The 6,000-nt window shown below is 35.5% G+C and overlaps 1 protein-coding gene across 4 annotated transcripts in view; it reads left to right on the top strand.

Annotated features, from left to right (window-relative positions):
- Positions 1–6,000, top strand: part of KCNN2 (potassium calcium-activated channel subfamily N member 2) — a 143,157-nt gene that overhangs the window by 113,710 nt on the left and 23,447 nt on the right. The window lies entirely within an intron of this gene.

Consider the following 6,000-nt stretch of genomic DNA (forward strand, 5'->3'; position numbering starts at 1 on the left):
ACACAGAGTTGCTAGATTGTTCTTTGTGGGTGACGCACAAATTTGATAAACAAATCTGATCTTAGAGCTTCCGCTCCAGAGTCAGAAAGTTCATCGTCTAGTTTCTGCCATTTTCTCCTAGCTGTGTGAACTTGAGTAACTTTCTCTTCTCTGAAACGTACTTTCCTCATCTGTAAAATGTGGACCATAGTAAGTATCCCAAAGTGTGCCAAAGGGTTGAAGAATTACATGACATTTTACCAATTAGGATATATTAGATGATATTTATTATTTTAATAAATATTTGTCAAATGCCAGGTATAGGCCTGGCACTGGCCTAGGTAGATAATGGAAAGACATTATCTTTTCCTGCTTTCTCAGAGTTTGTAGGGGAAGATCTACATTTAAAATAATTAACAAATAATTGTTAATCACATTTGTGACAAATGTATGAGGTAGCAAAGCTTCTGATCTAATTTGAAGACTAAGGGATAAGGTCTGCTCAGAGAAATATATCCCTGTACAGTTGACTTTTAACAGAGGTGACAAGAGTGGATAGCCAAGCAAAGTGGAAAGAAGGAAGGGCATTTTAGGAAGAAGAAATGGTTTATTTGAAGGTAACGAGGCAAGGAGGAGCTTGGTACATTGAGCAAGGCTACTTACTGGGCCAAGAGCATACAGCATAAAGTGGGAAAGTGGCACATGGCACGGGACTGGGGATGGGGGCAGGTCTGTTGGAGCACTTAAGAAAGGTGTGCTGCCAGGGATGACATAGCACTTCTTTTGGGACACCTAGCAGGCTCAGACACCTTCCTTGGCCCTTACCACTATTTGGCAAGGACTAGTTTGTACCATTTGTTTTAGGTATATGAAAATGGAAGGCCAGCATGTTGATTAAAATTTATCAGTGTGATGTGAACTTGTAAATGTTTAAGCTAGAGTTAGTTGATGCACCATTTTCATCGACCTAGGCTCTCTTTATTCCTTATCTGCCTTTTATAGTTTGGTTATAGCACAGAGTGTTATCTTGCAGCTTATTTGGTTTCTGCCTACGGAAGGATGTAAGCCAGTACTGGAAGCTCCTTGGGCAGGAAATTCTCAGAATTTCTGAAGCTAAGCATCTCTGCCCAACACCTGCACCATGTCCACCCCCAGGTTGGCAGGAGAGAGACAGGCTTCCCACATGAGGGCTTTGAGTGGTGGCCAGGGCAGCATGTACCCTCACAGAAGTTGCCTACAAAGATTGTTCTAAGAGTCAGAACTAGCTAGAAGGACTGAACACCCATGGCAGCGATAGGGTGAGAACATTCTTCTCCCGCTTGGTAATATTGAACAGGGATAAGGCAGCTAGCTGTGAGAATAAAATCCAGGACCAACCAAGGTCACTAGTAGTAACAAGATGACCATTTCAAATCCTAATTATGGAAAATATGATTTGGGGGCATAATTTAACATCATTTGCTTGTAAAAGAAAATTACAGTTCTGTGAATTTTAGTGAACTTTATTTTTCATTACGATCGATATGGTCCATTGTGTTTACTATTGGATCATTTCCTGAACAGATAGCATTTTATTATGTAGTAAAATGCTTTGGGAAATTTGTATGGATGTATTTTTGGAGAGCCTATAACAAGCCCACACGGGACATGAATGATGCTACTTATAAAAACAGAACTAGTAATTGCAGTCTTTCCCCTCGTGCTTCTTTGAAACAACTTTCTTGGTGTTCCTTTTTGGCAAATGTGCCTCGTTTTATTCTTGAAATAGGTATGACTCAGGGTTGGTGCAAACAGCCTCATTTGCCATGGGATCAGAGCCACATTTAAAGTTAACCTTGCCAGGATCTTGTGGGACTTTTATCTTTTCTCGATTTTTCCTTCGTCCTTAATGTCTCAAGGACAGCTCCTTCAAGGTCTCATCTGACAGCACCAATCTTTTATTTAGTTCCTTGAACTACTTCCTTGCTTAGGTTTCACTGGTGATCTTACTTTGTTTTTATAAATAGAAGATAAAAGCAAAAGCAACTTTTAATCTATATGGACACAAAAATGTTACGTGCAATGAAATTTACAGTGTCTGCGTTCCTATCCTCCAAGCTCATGGTGAAACAATCTCTCTGTTCTTGGGCTCCATTCCACCTCCCTCATCAGGAACAGACTTATTTCTGATTTGACCCAATCAAAGATGGTTTACTTGAATACAGAGAAACTCAGTAATCTTTGACTAGCCTATTTGAAATACTACGGAGAGCTGGATTGTCTCTCTTCCTAAGCCAAGATGTGGAGTCAGGCCACAGAAAAATTTTCTAACGGTGAGCTTCTAGGAGGTGGTTATACCCCATGTAAATTTCCTGGGGATCAAGAGCTTATGGATGGAGGTTACCTAGAAACTAGTATGGAGAGGATTGGCTGACAGTAGAGATTTCTAAAGGAAGACAATTTTTTCTCGTATAAAAGGTTAGTTTCTTTAAGATGAAGTATGTTTCTGTTTTGTCAGACAAATTTTGTTTGCTTTTATTTTCAGGAAGTTTAAATATCAGTTTGTCTCTTTTGAATTATCGAAGCCAGATATGACTTGTTTTTATTTCAGGCGTTTATTTGCCTATTGTCCCTTGGACTTTTGTAATGCATGTTTAGGTAAAATTTCCCATGAGTCATCTCTCTGCCTCTGTCTCTCTTTCCCTGTGGCCTTTAGTAAATTGTGAAAAAGAAATACAATTTACAACACTCCTGTGAGAGCACAGGGTCATCCCTGAGTCATCTTATACATTATCTCTGAAGTGCTATGTTTCTCTGCGCTTTTGTATTTGAATTTTCTTGTTTTTGCATTTGTGAAATTTCGATAGAATTTGTACTTTTATGTGTTTTTTTTTTTACTTTAAAGTAAAATACAGTTGATCTAAATGCTAACACCCACAGAGCTTTCTCATTTCAAAAATGCACATATAAAGAAATTAACACTACATGTTTTCTTCATAAAGCTAATGAAACTAATGAATTATTTCTTGGCATCATCTTAAATGTTTACATTTCATTGATAAAACTCAAAATTAAGTTGTAATTTAAATTTTTTAATAGCTTAATTTGGTCATGAGTTATATTTTTGGGAGCCAAGGACATAAAGATTAATCTGCAATGCTTTGGCCAGAAATACATTGTTAAACCATGAGACGAGTTTTGCAGAATATTTCTAAGAAAGAAACAAATGGCCTTATCAAAAACTAACTTCTCCTCACCTAAAATGTAAATTGTGAATCCCAATCATGCGAAGCTTTTCTTATAATTTTTTATAATTTAGATGATTATGGAAATACTAAAATAAGTGGATTTTATATACTGAAATGTTTAACGGCAATTTCATTGTGATAGAGCAAAATATCAAGAAATTTTCCTTTTACCAAGACCTACTTAAGATTAGTTTCAGAGACAAAGATCTCTTCCTCTCTCTTGGATATCCTGGATTTAAAAACTTAGGTTTGCCTAATAAACAAAGTCACTTATTAACCTTGAAGAGAAAGCCATTAAGAATGTAATTACTTACTTTGTTCTTATTTATCTTCTTCTATTTGGGGAGGTACCAAAGACCCGAGAATTTATTATTGCGACTTATGATAACCCATGGGATGAATTCTAAATGGCTTTTATTCTTTTGGTTGAAGGCAGTAGGCAAATAACATTATATCATGGTGTCTTAGCTTTTTTGTGAGCACTAGCTAGTTTCTCAGTATCTCCAACTTTATAATAGAGAAAGTAATTATTTTGCTTAACATTTAAAAAGTTATCCTCCCATTGCATATCTGTATATATAGATATAACATGCTGAAAGCTGTAATTTCCCCTTACCTATGAATATATATAATTGTTTCAAGAGTAGAATGTAGCCTTATTGGTAAAAGTAAATTTTTGCTTCTCTTTCTGTAAAATTATGGCAGCTCTTGCCATTTAGACTGGATGATGGAATTTTTAGGCATAATTATCCTTAAATATGGAGTAATATTTGCCCATTCCTAGGAACACAGGCTATCTGATGAGTGGACCTCTAATAATGATCTATGAACCCAGACCTCAAAGAAGTGAGGTTACTTCAGACGTGTGAGTTAGGTTTCTTCCATCCCATTAGTAATTCTGTATAAACAAAAGCAATGCATAAAGGTTTTCCAATTTAAAAATCACCACACCAGTTAATTTTTAAATTTTTTACCAGGGAGCAAAAAAAAAAAAATCACATGTTGACTCAATTGTCAGATTTCAGTAGTTTTTATCCTAAAGGGTACTAATATTACACTGTTACCTCAGAGGGTATCCAAAACACAGCCATATATTAGCCAGAGCTTCTATAAAAAAAAAAAAAAAAAAAAAAAAAAATGACGAGTATTAAAGAGGGCTAAACCTAAGGTTCGATTGTAGACTTACTGCCACTGTCTTTGTATTTAAGAATTTTTTTTTCCCTGCCAGTGGATGTTGGAATCCTGGGAAAGTAGAACAAAGCCATTCCTGGGTGTTACATGTATAAATAAGCAAAAAACCCCAGGGTCCTTTTTCTATGTCTTATACAATTTGACGTGAGGTGGTTAATATCAAATAATAATTTAGAAGAGGTTTTTACTTTTTTAAATTTTTTTATTCTTTTGTTTTTTTTCTGGTATGTACATTGAATCTCGTCATTAATAAAGGCCCAGTGAAGAAAGCACATCTTTAAATTCTTAACAATAGTTTCTATTTCGTGCCAAGCCACAGGGAGAGGGCGGTGGGCCTTTTCAGTCATAAGGCTCAATTCCCCCCCAGCGCCCTAAGTGGACCTTCATTTCTCACCATGAAAATTTCTTAGGAAATATAAAAGCTGCTTTCTTCCAGGTACAGGCAAGGAAAGCTGGAAGTTACTGCGACCTTCTAGCATTTGACTTGTTTCTACAACTCCACCTAATTTTTCTAAACTATCAGCACTTTTAGCTGGCAGAGCTTCCCTTCCAGTCTCTAAAATACGTGAGCTCACATTGGCACCGTTGCTAAGAAGGAGATAAAACCTAGAGATGACTCATTACTGATGACCAGTTTTATGCAGCACTTCCTTCTTTTCAACCACCAAAACACAAAAATGAGCTGAACAGGCAAGTCCCTCTAAAGGAGATTTGGGTTTCCCAAACCCAGGTTTTATCACTTTAAATTAAAAAAAAAAAAAAAAATTCCCCTCTTCCTTAGGATAAGGGCATTTGAATGGACCTCTACCCTCCTATCAGCAAATATCAACTTGTATTTGAAAAAATGAGAGGTAGGGCATTTTGATAGAGGGAATTTGTCTTCAAAATTATCTTGAATGTCGTTCGTTTTCATGAAATCTTGCCAAACCGCAGTGGGATATGATATTAAAGCTGAGTGTTTTATAGAATTTTACTTGCCAGAATATGTTTTACATATTTTGTGGAAGAATATTTATGTCAGGCAAATGAAGCTTTAAAAAGGTATTTATTGTTCTAGAATATTGAGTCCGTCTACCCTAGGGACAGAAAAATGGGCAATGGTTTCAGATACTTATTTTACCTTCCTTTTGATGGACTAGTTGATATTTTAAAATGAAAATTAATTTTAAAGCTGTTTCATTAAGTTAGGTGTATCTTAGGTACAAAGCATATTTTTTCTCGAATTAACTATACTTTGAGAAACTTTAATTACTGATACCCAATAAATTGACTTTCAAACATATTTTACCTTTTAGGAGCCATTGTACACAGGAGGATAATTAATTTAACAGTGGAATATTTTGAACATCATTTTTTAACAGTCGCTCTCTGTGGTGGGTCTTCTGGAATTTCCAAAAATATTATATATTTCATTATATTTAATCTTTTGCAGATATCTTTTTTCAGTGTGCTATTTTTTATAATTTTTTAAATTACAATTTACATATATATTTTCAGGTGTAAAATATAGTGCTTAGATACTCACATACCTTACCCATCTAACACCATACATAATTAACAATATTGACTATTTTCTCTGTGCTGTACTTTACATCCCTATGAT

The sequence above is a fragment of the Pteropus vampyrus genome, unplaced genomic scaffold, assembly GCF_000151845.1.
Source record: "Pteropus vampyrus isolate Shadow unplaced genomic scaffold, Pvam_2.0 Scaffold590, whole genome shotgun sequence".
NCBI lineage: Eukaryota > Metazoa > Chordata > Mammalia > Chiroptera > Pteropodidae > Pteropus > Pteropus vampyrus.